The 20,101-nt window shown below is 48.8% G+C and overlaps 1 long non-coding RNA gene across 1 annotated transcript in view; it reads right to left on the reverse strand.

The window, feature by feature from the left end:
• The window catches only part of LOC116881363, a 29,828-nt gene extending 28,943 nt beyond the window's left edge, over positions 1-885 (reverse strand). The window contains exon 1 of the long non-coding RNA XR_004385398.1: positions 792-885. This is a non-coding gene — a long non-coding RNA (uncharacterized LOC116881363). The remainder of the gene's footprint in view (positions 1-791) is intronic.
• Positions 886-20,101: the final 19,216 nt, after the last annotated feature.

The raw sequence follows: 20,101 nt of genomic DNA on the forward strand, positions 1-20,101 counted from the left end.
TCATAAACTTTGCACTTTGTGATCCTGTAGTAATGTGTTTGAATCCAGATCCTTTATCCTATATTGGAACCCTGTAAGTATGTATTTCTCTCTTTGCTAATGCTTTCTTTGCTCATTAGCTTTTAATGAGCTAATGCTCATTTTTAACTGCATTAGCATATTTAAAAGCCACAATCAATACTCTTGCCACCACCCTACTCACTAGGTCTCTCAGAGCCACTGGTTTCAGTGCAACATTCTTTACCCTTCTCCTGCCCCTCCTGGGTCTCTAACTCACACCGGAAACTACTGAGGGACATCTCTCAAGAGACAGGCCCAGGTAGGACCAGACCCTGGGGTTGCCCTCACTCAGGAAGATAACAACTACGTCCATAATATCACTCACCATTACTTGGGTCTGCACACTAGCTGATCTTTGGACTGAGTCCTTAATTACGGGATGACAAGACTGGGTCTTTATTGTTCTCCAAGTTCCCCTCCCTCTAAACACACAACGGATAGCTAACATTTATTGAGAACTTACGTGCCACATACCTTACATGCATAATAACCTCATTTAATCCTCTCCAGGAGTCTCTGAGGTATTACTCTCTCTGTTTTATCGCTGAAGAAAAGGAGGCTCAGAGAAGTTAAGTAATCCATTCGGAATCACACAGCTATCAAACAATAAGCCACCTAACTCTAGTGCTCTTAGTTATTAAAATTGGGGGCATACAGAAGTTAAACAGCTGGGCTACAGTTATAAAGGTAAGGAGTGGCTGGGCTGGGATTCAAAGTGCGATCTCACCTACCAGCAAAATTTTGTTCTTCACCCTACAGGAGAGGGAAGAGGCAGGAAGCACGTGTATTTAAGGGAGGCCTATGAGAATAGCATACATTCAGACGATCAGAGCCGGAACTAGCCTTGAGATAGAAATTGGAGGTAAGGTGTGTGAGAGCAGCTTCTTTTCCGCGGACTGGCTGGTGAGATTTGCCAATCAGAGAACAAGATCTTTGGAGAGTTTAGTGGACTCGACCAAGGCGTGGGGAGAGGAACCGGCCAATCAAGTAGCTGTGAGAAGGGGATTCTCCCATGAAACTGGCCAACCACTAAGTCGCAGCTAGACCTGAGCCTCTGAGCTGGGAACTTACTCCTTGGAGACGTAGTCTGACTTCCTAATGTCACAGGGCTACTCTGGCCTCTGCCTGGCGCCAGGGTTCCAGGAAGCAGGTCGGAGGCCTTCCCCGCGCCAGCACTAACCGCCAGCGCGCCTTTGCTCATAGATTAGCCATGAGGTCAGCCGTTTTAGTGACTCACCTCGTGAAAATGAGGCAGCGGTGTCAGGCCTTACTGTTTCTCTTTAAGCATTTAAATTGATTTTTCCAGCTGGTTAAATTCTCCCCCTTTGTTTTTATACAGAGGCTTAGGATGTGGCTGGATATCAGCTCCAAAGATATTACTACGTAAAACAGCCCCCCACCCCACCCATGTAGGACCCGCACTCTGTGACTAATGAAACTGGCTCATTGAAACCGTGGTCAGAAAGTGACCTACCTGAGACAGCCCCACACTGGTGACAGCCTGGGAAAGCCACCACCAAGTGCTGAGGGATAGCCCTAACTAGAGACGGGGACAGCCCCATCCAGAAACACCCCATTGAGTGATGACCCCAGCCATCGCCACAAATTCAAGAAGTCACAGGTCTTTACTGGTCTCCTAAGCCATGCGATGCCTCCCTTTTGGGCACAGACACCAGGAGCTCCAGGAATTTTATTTTATTGTTTTTAAAAGATTTTATGCATTTATTTGAGAAAGAGAACACTACCAGCAAGGAGGAGGGGCAGAGGGAGGAGAAGCAGGCTCTCCCCTGAGCAGGAAGACCCACACAGGGCTGGATCCCAGGACCCTGGGATCATGACCTGAGCCAAAGGCAGATGCTTAACTGACTGAGCCACTCAGATGCCTCTGGGAATGTTATATGTAGAGAATCTTTTACATGTAGAGAATCTTTTATATGTAGAGAAGGAAAGGAGGTCTTGACTGCTGCATCCCTTGGAGTTTACTCTCTGTTCAAAATCATTTGCCACTCTCGGGTGCCTGGGTGGCTCAGTTGGTTGGGCGACTGTCTTCGGCTCAGGTCATGATCCCGGACTTCCAGGATCGGGTCGCGCATCAGGCTCCCAGCTCTTTGGGGAGTCTGCTTCTCCCTCTGACCTTCTCCTCTCTCATGCTCTCTCTCACTCATTCTCTCTCAAATAAATAAATAAAATCTTAAAAAAAAAATCGTTTGCTACTCTACCACACTGTGTGTCCTCCCCTACCTCCCCTCCCCCCCAGCTACAGTGCTATTTCTAATTCACACAGCCTTCCAGGCACAGGCACACCATCCTGGTTTGGGTCACCCTGAAAGCAGAGCCTCTGGCAAGGATCTAATGCAAGTATTCTGCTCAGAAGGTGGTCCAGGATGCAGACCTGTGGAGGTAGGAAGAACGAACCAGGGGAAAGGAAAAGCCAAGATGAGGGCCTGCTTCCTTGAGGTCTGCCGACACAGGGGGCTTGATTCTGCTGGAACCTCTGAGAAATGTACGGATGCCTCGCCGAAAAAGCCACTCGACCCATGATAGCTGGACTCGTCCTTCATTGTCTCCCTCCCTCACTGGTTGAAAATTGCTTCTGGGGAGGCTGACTCCCCTGAGCTTCCAGACAGCATTTGCAAGCTCTGATCAAGCTTCTGCAGTACAGCAGGGAACCATGAATCAAAATTCAGTGACTGGCTCTGCTTGAGGTAGGACACGGAGAGTGAGTCTGAGCTCACCTAGGAAGGATTGTCCACTGGGCAGTGGCTAAAATCTGAGGGGGGCCGGGGGCTTGTGGTGCAGACACCACAGGTGACATGTGCTGACTACAACCTTCCTAAACGATATTATGGGCTCTGCAGGAGAGCAACAAGAAAATAAAACTCAAAAGGAGCAAGACATGTGAACCAGTGTACCTCACCCAACCTGAAGAATGTAGTATTCCATGTTTCTACCCAAAATTGGAGAAAAATGTACTGGCTTCTGAATCCTACAAGTTTTGGGGTTCAAATACCAGCTCTGTCACTGTGTAAGTTAGCAACCTTAGGTATGCCACTCGGCTGCTCTTAACCTCAGTTTTCTTAAGTATATAATAGGGATAAAAATACTTTACTTGCAAGGCCCTTGGGACATAACAAGCCTTTTCTTGACATACGACAACTCTTACTAAAAGGTTGGCACATTTTTCCTCAGCTCCAGGCTCTGACTTCCAGTCTGTCTCTGAGGGAAGGTGGCCATTTGACTTTCTCTAGACAAGAGCTACTTGACATCCTAACACTTTGAAGGCCAAGACCAGCTAGCCATATGGCCTCTGCCGTCCTCACCCTCACACCCTTAACAGAACCACTTCTTGTCCAAATATTTGGTTCAAACCTTTTAGAAGGTACAAGAGAAGCATGTCCAAGTAAGACTGGTAAAATCCAGGTATCCTTTTTAATGGGATAATGTGAGAAAGATACATCCTTGAAGAACCATCTTGACCTTTCTCTCAACCACTGAAGACAAAAATGCAAGCTTTCCTCTATAAATTTTTCCATTTCATAGTCTAGGTTTCCATACCTTTGGGCAAAGCAAAACCTTTAGGTGGACGTTATAATAAGCAAACTCAGATTTCAGAGGTGAGCGTTCCTGTGTCAAATCCAACCATTTGCATTCCTCAATTGTGCTAACAAGCGGGGTCTATGTCTATATCTTTTATGTCTATAAAAGATATTTTAAAAAACTTACTTATTGCCCTTATTTCAATTATTCCCAAACTTTCATTCCTGCTGTTCCTCAAATTTCCAACTTCAAATGACTTAAAATTTGTCTAATTTTATCTGGGTTAAAAGGATTATGTGCTTTAGTTAAAAAACTGCCTTCCCCTCATATCCTCTGCCTTGGGAGTCTGGATTAGATAGGAGCTCCCATATCAGACCCCATCACCCAGACGATAGGTCTACAGAACTTCTCCAGAAGGAGCTGGGGAAAGAGCTAGGAGTGGAGAGATTAAAGTTCCGGTGTGGGCTTTGCAGTGAACAGGCTGTGTGACCTAGGGGAGGTACCTCACCTCTCTGGACCTCAGTTTCCCATTCTTTAAGGTGAGGGGCTGAGACTGGAGGTGCTCTGAGAGTCAGCGGTCGTGATCCTTCAGGGCTTAGTCAGAGGTCCCCAGATAGCTGGGATTTTCTGAGCCCCGCCATGGCGTCCCTGGCTGGCTAGGAGCTCCCGCAGGGCAGGATCACATTGCCCCAGATTCCAGGACTGGCTGCGGCACAGACCCAGGATCGGGTGACAGATCCATCCAGCCTGGACTGGCTCAACCTCTCAGCTACAGTCGCAGCCATGGGGGCTGGAAAACCGGAGCTAATGCAAGCCAGCTGGAGGCTAGGACAAGATTGATGAAGGACAGGGAGAGGATTTGGCCGGGGGCTGGGCTGGGGGGTAGAGCATAATTAGTCCTGCCTGCTTCCCAGAGGCTCCCAAGCCGGCTAAACCTTATTAATTGGGAACCCCCAGTGGGGAATGCCTGCTCATGACCTAGAGAAGGAAGGGCTAGGTAGGAGTTAATTAGTAGTGAAAGTGCCAATCGGGGAGTGTTTAAACTATTAAATGGCTGAGCACCTGTTTACCTACAAACAACTGATATGTCAATTATTTGGCCATCAAAGCAGGTCCCTGAAGATACTGATTACCAACCTTGGGTGATCCTCAAGGTCCCCTAGGAACGTTGTTAAGCATCAGTCCCCAGTGCAGTGATCTTGATCGATTGGTCAAGGGTGAGAACTGCTGCTCTAAACAATCCATTAGCACAGGATTTCTTGGCCCAATCTCAGTGGCTACATGTATCAGCCAGCAAGAAGTAACACCCGGCAGGTACCACTATCACTAGTCTTTCTATGACTTATTCAGCATTTACTATGCCCCAAGAACAATACTTGGCTTTTAGAATACATTGCCTCTTTTACTCTTGTAACAGCTATTTTGGGGAGGGGTTATTGTCCCTTATCTACAGAAGATGCATGGTAGTTGAATTCAAAGGTGGGGAGGGAACTTACAGAAATAATAGTAAGTGGCAGAGATTATATTTGATCTGATATTTTGACTTCAGAGCTCAAACATTCACCCTAACTTTTTTTAATGATCCTGAAATCCTTTCCTGTCTTTTCACTGGCTGAGATGATACTGTCAGGCTTTTAGGGATAGTCATAGTGCTACGCAAGATACCGCCCATTAAACAGATGGGAAAACCAAATCCCCAGAAGGAGATATTAACTGATTTAAAGAGTCCAGGTTTATGGCTCCCATGCCTGGGCTATTTTCCATTAGCCAGTTATGGACTAGAAGGAAGGAGAGAGGCCGACCTCCACCACTAAATGTCAACATGTCTCCTGGTATTCAAGGAGCCAGAGCGATTCAGTTATAAGGCTCTAATCACCATCACTGCACTGACCCCAAGTGTGACCTGGAACAAGCCACTGAACTTCTATGGGTCTCAGTTTCCCCATCTGCCAAATGGGGACGCAGCTTATTTGGTTTGCCTCTGCTTTAGTAGGAACAAGGGAATGCATGAGTGAGAGAAGAGAATGTTGTAATGGTATAAGGGATTGCTCCAACTGATGTGGGGTAACCTTGACTTTAGGGAGCATCTTGCACAACTATGTGACTACTTCAGCCTTGATAAGATGGTCCATTAGGCCCCAGGCCTCAGAGATGATCTTCCCCTCACTGGGTTACAGGAAGCAAAAGAAAACTCTTTCTAGTTTACTCTAGGAAACTGGCAAGATGGTTGACCAGATGGCTCCCAGGCTTTCCTGTGTGACTCCTGCATTTGATTTTATTGGTTGATCAAGACTTGCAGCCCTACCCCTCAGACCAAGGGCAGCTTCCCCCAGAGCCAACCTCACCTAGGGGCCACATCCAGACGCTCGCCTTGTTCCCTTCCAGCCTTGGTGGAGGCATGAGCCTCCCCCACCTCCTGTTCACTGCTCGCTCCTCGGCCGCCAGCCCAGCAGCTGTTGCCTCAGATCAGTGTGGACCATCTAATCCTCTCTCCAGGGCCCTGGCCCCCTCCTCAGGCAGTAAATTAAGGAGGATGTAAGAACAGAGGGCACCAGCGTCAGCAAAGCGGCATCCAAAACATCCTCCCCCACCCTGCGCCTGAGTCATAGGGCCCTGATTTGCACACCCCCCACCCCCGCCGCCTGGGGAGAGGGAAGAGGAAGCAGAGAGAACCAGACCCGAGGGAAGAAGGAAGGGAGAATCCAGAGGAGGGGACACTAGGGTCATGCAGGGCATGGAGTCCAGACATCAGCTTCTTGATCATGCCCTGACCCCTCAATCCCATCCCTTTCACATGCCACACCCACTCTGACCACTGTGTGTCTATCCCAAAGATGGGCAGAGAATAGTTAGCTGACAAGGGAACACCTCACTCCAGGACACAGCCCAAATCTCTGTGTTGAGGGGCTATACGACATCTTTGGAAATGACATCTCTGGCAGCTGTCCTTGCCTCCTACCCCTCAGAACATAATCTATAGCATTGACCTTAAAAATTCTATTACTCTCTGACTTAAAAACAGCATTTGGTACTACTGCCTATGCATATAATGTCTTGAAGTGTACACCAAGAGCTTCCAGATCTGACACCAGTCTACTAACAAACTGGAAATGGGAAAAAAAAAAAAAAAGAGAGAGAGAGAGAGAGACAGAGAGAATGATGGCCAGATAAAAGTGGGATGGCATCTATGGTACGATGTAGAAAGAAGAGCCACGTAGGGATGCTGCCCTGCTTTTCAGAGACGCCACCTGGGAGGAGGGGCTGGTGAAGAATGCAGTGGCTCCTGATGCAGAGATCAGAGTAGGGTGATAAGCCCCACAAGCTTGAGATTTTAGGCCAGCAAAGTCAACACTCCCTTCTAGACGTCATGGGGACGTAGCAGGATGAGACTCATCCCTCAGAAACAGGATGGAAATGATTCATGTGCATGAGGAAAATGGGTCTGTTCAGAGGGAAGGACAAACAATCCTATATGTCAAAAACACCAATGTTTGTATTCCAGTGTTGCTTTAAATACCATTCTATACAGATGACTATCAACTTTCTACCTTCTGCCAAGATCTCCTGAATGAACTCCAAACTTACATCTATCAGCCTGCTTGATGTCATCACTTGGATATCCAACTGACTCAAAGGTAACCTCTCCAAAACTGAACTCCTGATCTCCTCCCACAAACCTGCTCTACATATAGCCTTTCCCATCCCAGTGTATGGCAACTCAATCATTCACATGGCTCAGGGTAAAATCTTGACACTGCCTTTGAATCTTCTCTTTGTATCTCCTCTCCATTCCCATATCCAATCTGTCATGAGATCCTGTTGGCTCTACCTTCAAATACTATAGCAGAAAGCTGACTACTACTTAGTCCTTCCCCCATTAGCACTGCAAACCCAGCTACAGTTGTCTTCTCCCCGATTCCTGCCGAAGCCTTTGTACGAGTCTCCTTGCTTCTACCCTTGCCTCATCACACCTCCCCACCCTGTCTGTTCTCAGCACAGCCACTAAAGGAAACCTTTTAAAATTGCAAGTTAAGGGGTGTCTGGTTGGCTAAGTTGAAATCTTTATTTCAGCACAGGTCTGATCTCAGCATCATGGGATCGAGTCCCACGACGGGCTCCACACTCAGCACGAGTCTGCTTGAGTTTCTCTCCATCCCTCTCCCTCTGCCTCTCCCTCTGCATGCACAGATGTGCGCTCTCTCTCTCTCTCTCTCTCTTTAAAGTAAATAAATAATTTTTTTAATAAATGCAAGTTAGGTCTCATAACTCTTCCGCTCAAAACTCTACAAGGCTCCCATTTCATTCAGACTAAAAGCCAAAGTCCTGGCAATACCCACAAGGCTCTATGTGATCTCATTCCATTGACCCTTGGCCCTCATCTCCCAATACTCTTGCCTTTGCTCTGCTCCAGGCACACTGATCTCCTTGTTGTTTCTCAAATCTGATGGATGTGCTTCTGTTCAGAGACCTTGTTGTGATTGTTCCTTCTACTTGGCATGTTCTCCTACCAGATATTTACCTTTGTCATCCTGCACCACCTTTGAGTCTTTGCTCAGATCTCATCTTCTCAACAAGGTCTACCTTGGCCATCCGACTGCAACTGAAGTTTCTCTTCACCAGCATCCTGACCACCCTTACTCGAATCTCCTTTTTCATTTTTTGTAAGTAACACTAATACTCCTGGAGTACATAATTTATTTTCTTATTATGTGTATGCCTGCTGACCATCTCTCCCAGCTAAAAGGTAGGGCCCACGAGATCGGTGTTTTTTCAATACTATACCCCAAGTGCCTAGAATGGAATGTGGCCCACGCATAAGTGAATGAATGAGTCCAGCTGGTAAAGGGGAGAGGAATGTTCCCTAAACCTCTCTGGCTATATTATGGAAGTGGAGGTAGGTCTATTGAAACATATTCCAATACTGGCCCAGAGGTCCATTTAGGCAATGATGGCGTTCCCATTCATCAGGAAGTCCTGCCAACAAGGGATCTGTGGCTAAAACTCTGACACGTTGCATATACGGAGGTGCCAAACTTATGGCTGATCCAATCAAAATGGGCAAAAACTGGAAGCAATTTACTCCCAATAGTCTTTGGGTTCACTCCATGCTACTGTGTTCTTGACTTCATAACTGGGTAACCGTCCTGGTTTTTTATTTAACCCAACCCCTTAACTTTAGATGTCTGTCCTCCTACCCATGACAGCCAGGCCCACCTTACAAGAATGTCATTTAGAGATGTTTTTGGCCACTCAACTCAAATGGCTTACTTTGTCAACTTTTGCCCCATTTCCATTTTTTGACATCTGGGCATAAGAAAGCACCTGTATTAGTTTTCATTGTTGTGTAACAAATTACCCCAAACTTAGTGGCTTAAGACAATGTCCACTCAACATCAATTGTCATTAGAGAAATGCAAATTAAACCCACAATGAGACACACACAACAATGGTTTTAATGCAAAAATTTAAAGGACAGATATAATAACTGTTGGCATGGAAGTGGAGAAATGGGAACCATCATACATTGCTGGGGGTAATGTAAATAGGTACATTCACTTTGGGAAACAGTCTGGCCATTCCTCAAAAGTTAAACAGAGAGTTACCACGTAACCCAGAAATTCTAATCCTAGGTATTTACCCAAGAGAATTCGAAACATATGTCCACACAGGAGTGCCTGGGTGGCTCAATTGTTTAAGTGTCCAACTCTTGATTTCAGCTCAGGTCATGATCTCAAGGTCATGGGATCAAGCCCCACATTGGACTCCATGCTCCATGTTGGGTCTGCTTGAGATTCTCTCCCTCTCCTTCTGCTCCTCCCCTCACTTGCACATGTGCGCTCTCTTTCTCTCTCTCTCTCTCTCTCTCTCTCATAAATAAATAAATAAATAAATAAATAAATAAATCTTTTTAAAAACCCAACATATGTCCACACAAGAGCCTGCTCACAAATAGTCATAACAACTCTATTCATAATAGCCAAAAAAGTAGAAACAACTCACATGTCTATCAACAGATGGATACATACATACAATGTGTCAGATCCAGAGAATGGGATATTATTTAGCCATAAAAAGGAAAGAAGTGGGGTGCCTGGGTGGCTCAGTGGGTTAAAGCCTCTGCTTTCGGCTCAGGTCATGATCTCAGGGTCTTGGGATTGAGCTCCATGTTGCGCTCTCTGTTCCGCGGAGAGCCTGCTTCCTCCTCTCTCTCCCTGCCTGCCTCTCTGCCTACTTGTGATCTCTGTCTGTCAAATAAATAAATAAAACCTTTAAAAAAAACTTTTTTAAAAAGGAAAGAAGTATGGTTACATATTATAATTTGGATGAGCCTTGAAAACATGCTAAAGAAACAAACAAACAAACAAAAAAGCCATGCACAAAAGGCCACAAATTGTATGATCCCGTTTATATGAAATGTCCCGGATAGGCAAATCCATACATACAAAAAGTAGGTTAATGACTGCCAGGGGCAGGAAAGAGTGGGGAATGGGGAACGACTACTTACTGAATATAGGCTTTTGTTGGTGGGGGGAGTGGTTGATGAAGATATCCTGGAATTAGACAGTGACGACGGCTGCACCACCTTAAGAATATAAAAACACAACGAAATATTGAATTGTACGCTTTGAAATACTCACTCATTAGTTCATAATTCTGTAGATCAGAAGTCTGCATAGGCTTGGTTGGGTTCTAATCTCAAGGTCTTATAAGACCAAAATCTAGCTGTCAATAGGAGGGTGGCGTGAAACATATTCCAATAATCTGCTTCTAAACTCAACAATTTGTTGGCAGGAGCCAGTCCTTGTGATTGTAGGGCCAAGGTCCCTGTTCCTTGCTGGCTGTCTCTCAGAGCCTTAAAGCTACCTGCATTTCTTCTCATATGATCCTCTATCGTTAAGCTAGCAAATCAGTTCAGTGCTCGGGATCCTTCTTATGCTTCAAATCTCTCTGACTCCCTTTTCTGTCACCAGCCTGAGAGAGTGCTTTGCTGCTTATGACTCATGGGATTACATTAGACCCCCTCAGATCATCGCTCCACTTCAGGGTCAACTGTCCCATATAACATAATATAATCGGGGGAGTGGTGCCTTATCATATGCACAGGTTCCGTGGATGTAGGCGGAGAATCTTGGGAGCCATTCCTAAACATTCAGCCCCTATAGCGGCTGATAATTATTTTGAGGCGTACTTACGGACAATTGTATCTCCAGAAGGAGCAAGCATCCCTGAGCATCTGTACCATTCAATGTTGGGGAATTCCGTGAGTTACCCCCTTGTCTTCCTGGTCCTTAGCCCAGGCCGGGCACACAGTGAACCCTTGCGTGTCTGCTTACTGTCCCCTACCCTGCTGTAGCTTCCTGTTCAGTTGAAAAGACAGGGTAATTCTGGAGGTTATCACTGAGGGAGGTAAATACAAGTGCTGGGAGCACATGGAGGTTGTAACATAGGGAATGGTTTCTTTGAAACTACTCGACCTGTTCAATGAAGAGAGAAGCAGCCAAGTGACTTTAGAGCTGTGATAGCCTCAAATGTCATTTATCCACGTGAGAGAAAGGCCAAGCCTCTCCCTGCTTTTGGAAGGCAAGTTTCAAAAAGTAGGAGGGGAGATGGGCTCCCATGAGCAGATGTGTTATTCAAAGGTAGTATTTTTTTTTTTATTAATAATTTTATTTTTTATAAACATATATATATATATTTTTTTTCCCCCCAGGGGTACAGGTCTGTGGATCTCCACGTTTACAAACTTCACAGCACTCACCATAGCACATACCCTACCCAATGTCCATAACCCCCCCCCAACCCCCTCAAAAGGTAGTATTTTTTAATTTAACTGCCAATGATTCCTATGAAGAAGAAAAGTTAGGGGACGAAACAGGGGGAGGGTAATATGCAAGCAGAACAATCTGGAACAATAGAACCTCTGCAGAGATTCTTCTGGTAACTGCTTTCATTCTTCCAACAAATATCTATTGAGGGCTTTGTGCTGAGTCCCAAAGCACAGGGAGAAACCCAATGGAAAATTCAGTGTGCAGCCTTGACAACAGCTCCCAATGATCCTGGCCTCCCAATATAACGTGATCCCTTCCCTCTGGGTGTTAATATCAGCAGAAGTATTGGGATGTCACTTCTAAAATTGTTGTTTTTTTTTTTTAAAGATGTGCCTTTGTTTGGAATACATTCTCTCTCTCTCTCTTTCTCTCACGCTCTCCCTTAGCTCACTTGCTCTGAGAGAAGCCAGCTGCCATGTTGTGGGCTGTCCCATGGGGAGGCCCACCTGGCAAGGAACTAACATCTCCAGCCAACAGCCAGTAAGGACCTGAGGCCTGCCAACAGCCACATAAGTGAGCTGGATCTGGATCCTCCCCTAGTCACGCCACGGGGTAACTGCAGCCCCAGCCAACACCTTGATGACCGCCTAGGAGGGACCCTGAGCCAGAGTCACAGCTGAGCCTGGATTCCTGACTCACAGAAACAGTGGAATTGTAAAAATGTGTTCTTTTAAGCTGCTAATTTGGGGGTAATTTGTTAGGCAGGAATAACTAATACAGAAAGGTATGTAATAGCAATGCCAATACTTTACAATAGTTACAATAAAGAATTTGAGGAGGAACCACAGAGAGGGTTTGGGAGAAGGGAGGGTTTGAGAGACCGGAGTCAGGAAGGAGGGGACCTGTGTGGACTGAGACTTGGGAAACACTCAAGGCAGAAAACAGGATTTCTTGACTTTTGTTGAGGGCAAGAAGCAGAAGGAAGAAGGCTTCCTGTCTGTCGGGGCCACGGGTGGCAGGGGAGCAGAACTCCCCCTAGTTTCATTCTTTACCTGTTGTCTTCAGCAGGGAGCAATGAGCCTCCCGCTGCTTCACTCATTCCTCACATGCTGCTAAGAGTGTCGTCGGAATCAGGCTTGGCTGGGGCAGACTGAAGGAGATGCTGAGGAAGACTGGCCCAGAGCTCAGAGCTCTGTTTCTGCTTTCTTCTCCTCAGGCCCCCAAAAAACCCACACTGCAGGCCCAAGAGCATGTGGAGTAAGATTGTTGAAGGGCTGTCAGTGGCTCCCGGAGGGGTCTGGGGGTATAAGTGAGGTCAAGTTGTTGTAGGGAGCAGACACTGTCCTTACCTCCAGAAAGACAGAGACGGGTCCTGAGACTCTGAGGGATCCTGATCTGAGGTGACAGCCTAGAACAGATTCTGAAGAGATGATGTGTGACTCCAGGCCCAGCCCAGAGTTCACTAAACAGCTCATGTGCTTTCTTGGTTTTTAAATAGCAGAGAATGAGCAGTCATAGCCAGGACCCAAGTAACAATGTGGGAATGGCATATCCTGATTTCATCTCCTGACAGTCTTAATTCTTGCAGAAAGTGGAATAAAAATGTCCCTGGGATGACTTATAACCATTGGAACAATTATGGCCAGAAATTACTGATCAAAGGAACATTATCAACTATGGTGTCCCCAGGAGCCTCTCACCCCGACTGGATAATAATACTATCGGTTAACTTGCATCATGGACTCACATTGTACTAGGAACTATTCAAAGCATTTTCTGTGGATTGTTTCACTTGCTTCTTCGGTCCTTGGAGAAAGATACTCATTATCCACTCCACTTAACAGATGAGGTCCCTGGGGTGCAGGGAGGTCGACAGAATCCCACAGTTAGTTTGCTATGTGGCCTTATCACCACAGAGAAGGCAATTCAGTGTTCTCCTACCTGGGGAGAAGCAACTTGGCTCAGCGTGTTTGAGCCTGAAGCAGGCTCTGGTGTGGCGCATGCATTTATGCAGCCCCTTGTTAGTCCGCGTGTCTGTGTGAGCAGTGTGAGTGGGCACATGGGTGATATCTGTGTGCCTGTGTGCTCCAAGCCAGTGAGTTGCTGGGAAAAGCTGGAGGGAGGGGGGCAGAGCACTGCAGCCCTGATCGTACAGGGGAGCAGCAGGAATTTGGTCAGTGGGTCAGGCAGCCAGTCACCGGAGCAGGAGGGTGACAGGTGGGCAGGGCTGTGGGGGGTGACTAGCCGGCTCCCACCTGCTGGAGCTGTCTGTCAGCACCAATGCTGGCAGTGCCTGAAGCCAGGACCCCCAGCAGGCTAGTCCCAGAGGCACACTCTTCCAGGGGACATCCCAAAGTGGCAGAGCCGCCCCCCCACAGCCAACCCCAAGCGCTGACCCAGACCTAAACACCCACATTCCACCCTATCCTCTCTTACTCAACCCCACCCCAGAGGCTAAAAAGCCTCCCTGCTGCTCAGACCCTGAGAGCTAAGTGATGGGATGAGATGGAGTGGGGACACGTGGCCAGTGGGGGCCCTCCCACATGCATCTGTCTTCAGCGTACAGACGACTGGAAGAACATGACCTTGCTAATGTTGTGGGATAAGAAACGGCAAGTGAGTGCTCAGAGGTCATCTAAATCACACCTCCTTATTTTTCAGACAAGTAAAACAGATTCAAAGAGGACCCAGGATGCCCCCCACCAAAGACCCTAGGATCCATCAGGGGGTCTAACAAAAGTCAGAGGATTAGAACTGAAGTTTGACTGCTCTGGAGGGAGGGGAAATCTGCCTGGGAACAGCATGAACAGGCGAAGGCTGTATGAATGCGTGGTGGAAGAGAGGCCTGGGGAACTTTGCTGATCCAGGTAGGGGAGGGAGCCAAGGACTGGCCATCGGAGAGGGGTAGAGCAGGTAAATGAGAGGGTCGTGCGCAGAGTGAAATGTTGGGGCCCAAGAAACGATCTCCTTAGCGGCTATGGTAATGGAACCTGGCAGGTGGGTGGTTCTGGGGCAGGTCTGGGCAGTGCAGGTCCTGCGCTGGAGATCCGGGGCGGGGATGCGGCTCTAGTCCGCCTGAGGACCCAGAGGGAAACTGATGGGCAAACGGTGGGGAGGACCTGGGGGCGGAGCAGGAGCGGGGGCGGGGGGCGGGTTGCTGAGGGATAGCGAGGGGTGGGAGCGCAAGGTCGCCGGCGGTGGCGCCGGGAGCAGGGGAGGCTGCGCAGGGCTGGAGAGGTGGAGGCGGCGGCGGGGTGCGGAGAGGGGCCCCCGGGGCGCGTGGCCGGGAGGCCGGTGGGCTGGGGCTGCGGTGATGGGCGGCGCGTGGCCGGCCGCCCCCAGCTGTGGTGTCGCTCAGGCCCGGCTTAGCAGGGCAGGCCCGGGGATTAGGGGCAGTGGCCGCACCTGGTGGGGCGGCCGCAGGGCTAATGCTGTGTGACCGCGCGGCCCCGCCCGACAACTGGCTCCCTCCCGCGGAGAAGGGCTGTGGGCTCGTTAGCCCGCCGGCGTGTGCGCGGGGGTGTGCGGCCCGGCGGAGTGCGCACGTGGCGGCTGTCTGCCGGCCACCGGCGGCGGCGCGGCCCTGGGAGGGTCCCCAGAGCGGGGCTGCCGTGGGCGGGGCCCGAAGGTGTCCTGCCCTGTGCCAGGGAGCTCTCGGGGTCAAGTGAGGGCCACTTGATTGTGTGCGGCTGTGAGCAGTTGTGGCATGGTGATGGTGTCACTCTGGGTCTGAGTCCCTGGGGGTCTGACTGGGGCTACCGTCTAATGTGACATCCCCATTATCACCCGATGTTGACTGCGTGTGGCCCACCAGGACCTTACGCCGTATTTGTGAGACTGAGTGTTTCTGGACAAGACTCTAGGGGACATCTCCGTACTTTGAGTATGTACTTAGAGAGCATCTGAGGGGTATCCCTCTGCAGATGCAGCCTTGAGGGCACAAGTCACCTAACAAACTGCCTGCTTCCCAGCGACAGTGTCTCGGTCATGTGCCCTGCAGGACCCTGAGTCTCTGGTGCTGAGCTGAGACAGTAGGAGGGGAGTTCTGGCCCAGCTGTGTTCCTCCCCTCCCTAAACTTGGGCCTGCCCAGTCAAGAACTTCCCCAACCCAAGCCTAGCCCAGGGCCCCCAGAACTGCTTTAACAGGTATATTTTCTACCAAAATAATTGGATCTGGACAAAGTTTGTGCTGGAATTGGGAGTTCTTATCTAATGTCATAGGTAAGCCTCTGGGCCATTGTACCTTCTGTTCCCTCTGCCTGGAAAGAGGCTTCTCTCCCTTTCCTAGTGCGCAGGAGCCACCTCCACCAGCCTTCCCTGTAGCAGTCCCACCCCACCAGGCTCTTCCCTCTCCTTGCAGAAACTTGGATCACACCTGGCCTGGCTATTCCAATGTCATTTGTGTCTCCTGGAGCTAGGAGCTCTCTGAGAACGGAGGTAGGTCTGGACAGGGAATAAGTGGCAGGAAATGCTCACTGAGTAGAGGCACTGGGCAGCAGAGCCATGGACGCTGCCCTTGCCCACTACCAACTAACAAAAGCCTGCTACAGGCTTCAATTCTAAGAGGTGGGAGGGTCTGACCAGCCCTGCCTCCACTCACTCGTCTATGTTCACACAGGTCCCCTCTTCTTCCAGGGAGGCACCAAGCTCTCATGAGCAGCCCTGCTCCACCCCCAACCCCAGTCTCCCTAGCAGTGAGGAGCTGGGCTGAGCTGTCCTTACCCGCCCTCCTGGCCTCACCCTGGCCTTGCCTGGAGATGCCAGGATACACAGCAGGTGCCTGGACAGACTTGGGGTTGGAGAGAAGGGCTGGGCATGGCAGGCCAGCCTCTGGCCAAGAATAGGACTCAGAGAGCAACAAAGTTCCAAAATCTTCCTCTTCCTCCTTCTCCCCACCCCCTACTTCGTATTGTCAATAATAACAGCTACTATTTATTGACCACTTAGTATCTGCCTTACACGGTGTTTAATGATGTATGTGCATTATCTACTTAATCGTAAATCAGTCCTGAAAGGTGGGTGCTATTATCGCTATATCTCTGATGGGACAGGAAATACTCAGAGAGGTGTATTTCTTGTCCAAGGTCACCTCACAGAGCCAGGATTCTTTCCATGTCTTGTCTTCCGGTGCCGCCCCAGATGTTGCTGTCCTCACCCTGGGTGACAACTTTGTTATACCCTTGCCTCCCACATTAGAGGAGGAGCTGTGGGATATAGGACTGTCCTGTCTTCCCGACTGCCCCAGAGAAGGCATCGAGGAATGCTAATGGAATGGTATTACCTTGGCTGTTAGCAGAGCAAGTGCTGGGGTTCCAAACCCAGTTCTTTTTTTTTTTTTAAGATTTTATTTATTTATTTGACAAACAGAGATCACAAGTAGGCAGAGAGGCAGGCAGAGAGAGAGAGGAGAAAGCAGGCTCCCCGCGGAGCAGAGAGCCCGATGCGGGGCTCGATCCCAGGACCCTGGGATCATGACCTGAGCCGAAGGCAGAGGCTTTAACCCACTGAGCCACTCAGGCGCCCCACCCAGTTCTATCTTAATTGTGCTGTAACATTGGAACACTAATCCTCCCATCTGTTTCATCATGTGTAAGATGGGAAGGATAATCATGTGGTGGTATGAGAAAACTGAGTTAACTTGGGGAAGTTCTTGTCATATAGTAGGTAGTATATAAGCATTAGATAATACTCTTATTAGTAGCCCCCACTAGACTAGACTGGGCCCTGTCCCACTCTTTGCTGTATCCCCAGGCTTGGCCTCGAGTCGATCCTTGCATTTCCTTATCTGTAAGATGTGGCTAATAGCATCCAACCCCCAGAACTAAGGGGTTGTATGTAAAATGCCCGGCATAGGGCAGAGGATGGCATTGGGAGTGGCACAGTGGGGTTGTGGGTATGTTGATGAGAGATGGAGCCAGAGCAGGCATTCCTGGACACCCCGTCTTCACATCTAGGGCACAGGCTGCAAGAGCACATCCTCCTGCCCCCATACCCTTCAGGCCCCAGGACACAGGGCACACAGTGCCTCGATCAGACTGTGGCCCCTCCACCATGTGGAGAAAGCCCCATGCCAGTAGTTACCTTGAAACCAAGATGCCTTCTCCTTACCCCTTTCAGGGTCTTTCCCAAGGCACTGGCAGCTTAGGGCTTTGGGAATAGAACCAGGTAGACGGAAGTATCCAGAAGATCATCCCAAGGTGAACCTCTTTAGGAGCGGAATCCTGTTCAGAGAAGTTCTTGTGTGAACCTTGATAAATAAAGCAGAAGGAGGTGCCAGTTTGCTATTATGAATTTATTAGTTTGGGGGCCTGGGTGGTTCAGTCGGTTAATTGTCTGCCTTCAGCTCAGGTCATGATCTCAGGATCCTGGAATCGAGTCCCATGTTGGGCTTCCTGCCCTCTCACCCTCCTCCTCCCCTCCTGCTCATGCTCACACACACACACACACACACACACACACTCTCTCTCTCTCTCTCAAATAAATAAAATCTTTGGAAATTTTATTAGTTTAAATCTGTAACTCTCATTTCTTATAAAGAATGCTATTGTTCTCCACCACTACAACAGAGCCTAGCACATAGTACACACTCAATAAATGATTATTGACTGAATGGATAGTCAATCTGTGGGAAAAAAAGGTATTTTGATGAGTGCAAATATGTGAAATGGGGGAGAAAGGGGGTTATGTATGATACTTGGAGAATCCTAGTAGCCTGAAATTCTCATCCAGCATTTGTGGAATCCCTGGAGCATTTCTGAATGGCCCAGGACTCCACAGAACACCATTTGAAAACAACTGGTCAACACAAGTCCTTTTAACAAATGAGGACCCTGAGGCCAGAGGGTAGGTGGGAAAAGCAGTCTAGAACCCAGACCTCCTGACTCCCCATTCCAGGGCTCCCTCTCAGCCTCTCCACATGATGCCTTCTGGGGCCCTAGGGTGGCCTCTTCCTGCCATTTCACCCTGCCTGGGACAGCCTGTGTGCCAGCAGCCCACAGCCCTGCTCCAGGCCCTTCCCGCCACCCTCTGCCCTGAGCCCGGGCCAGGCAGGAGCCAGGCCCTTCCCATTGACTCCAGGCCAGGCTCTGTTCCTAATGTGTGTCATCCGGGGAAGGAAGGACCATTGCCCAAGACCCCTCTTGGAACCATAGGGCCCCAAATGGCAGGCATTTCCAAAGGGTGCCAGATTAGCAGAACCTGCTGGGTAGGTGAAAATTTGGGGGTGAGGGGATAAGTATAGCCATTGATGGCCTTGTCAGGGGAAGCATCTAGGAGCACCCCAGATCACGGGCCCCACAGCAGTTGGGGGCATTTATGGGCCTTCCTATAAACTTCTGAGAGGGTAACTTTATCCTGCTTCTTTCGGCCAAGTATCCTCCTCCAGCAGCTGGTCACAAAGCTGGTTAATCTCCCAGAGTGCTCAGCTTAAAACCCGTGACTCACAGCACAGCCAGTGTGGGGGAGGGGGCAGCTGCCTCCAAAACGTGGCGCCCAGAGTCAGCTGTTCCGGGGGCCTTCTCGGGTTTCTCCAAACTCTGGCCTGAGGTTTGGGGCCTTCTCTTCGCTCCTGGAGTCCTGCTCCTCACTAACCCCTTGATATGAGCCATGAGAGGTCGGGGTCCTGGGAGGAGGGCCAGTTCCAGGGCCTTGGCTTTGGCCAAGATCTCAGGATGTCCCCAGGAATGACCAGCTGGCATGGGCCCCCAAGGGAAGGATGAGGTTTCAAGTGTAACTCTGGGACTAGGAAGAGGACAGCCCTGCAATTGGGGGTCCAGTGCTTGCATAGTTCTTGAAAATGTTTCCTTTACTCATGACCCCTCACTGAAGAACCCCTGTTACTAAATAAATAAATAAATAAATGTGAAGCACATGGAGAACACCTGAGGTGCACTAGCAGAAAGTGATGCAAATGTCAAGTGGCTTCCGACTTGAGATAGCAGAATAAACACAAGAACTTGAAGGGAGTGAAAGTGAAGTAATGAAGAGTATTGACCTTAGAGTTGGAGAGACTTGCGTTCCAGTCCCAATTCTGCCTCTTGCTAGCTGACTGGCCTTCCTGAGCCTCAACAACCTCATCTGTCAAATGGGCGTAATGACAGTACCGACCTCTGTGAGTTGAGGTGAGAATCAGATGAGATTCTGTTTTGACTCCTGTGTAGGTGGGAGCTATTATTATTACGATTGTTATCATCATTGTCATTATCACTCAAAAGACAGAGGAATCCATTTTCATTTCTTTTATTGAAGTGAAGTTGATACACAGTGTCACATTAGTTTCAGGAGGACGACATAGTGATTCAGAGATTCTATACATTATGTTACCCTCCTCACCATTGTAGCTATCGTCTGTCCCCATACAGCGCTATTACCGTAGTGTTGAGTAGATTCCTCATGCTCTGCCTTTTATTCCTGTGACTTACTCATTCCCTCACTGAAGGAGTGAAAGATCTCCCACTCTCCTTCACCCATTTTGCCCATCCCCCCAGCCCTCTCTCCTCAGGCAACTACTAGTTTGTTTGTTTTCTGTATTAATGGGTCTGTTTTTTGTTTGTTTGTTTGTTTACGGCTGAGCCCATTGTGTATATGCCATATCTTCCTTATCCATCCATCTGTCAATGGACGTGCAGGTTGCTTCCGTATCTTGGCTATTAGAACTAACGCTACAATGAACATAGGATAGCATGTATCTTTTCAAATTGGTGTTTTCATTTGCTTTCGTTAACTACCTGGTAGTA

Source organism: Lontra canadensis, unplaced genomic scaffold (assembly GCF_010015895.1).
Source record: "Lontra canadensis isolate GAN:19392208 unplaced genomic scaffold, GSC_riverotter_1.0 scaffold74, whole genome shotgun sequence".
NCBI classification, from domain to species: domain Eukaryota; kingdom Metazoa; phylum Chordata; class Mammalia; order Carnivora; family Mustelidae; genus Lontra; species Lontra canadensis.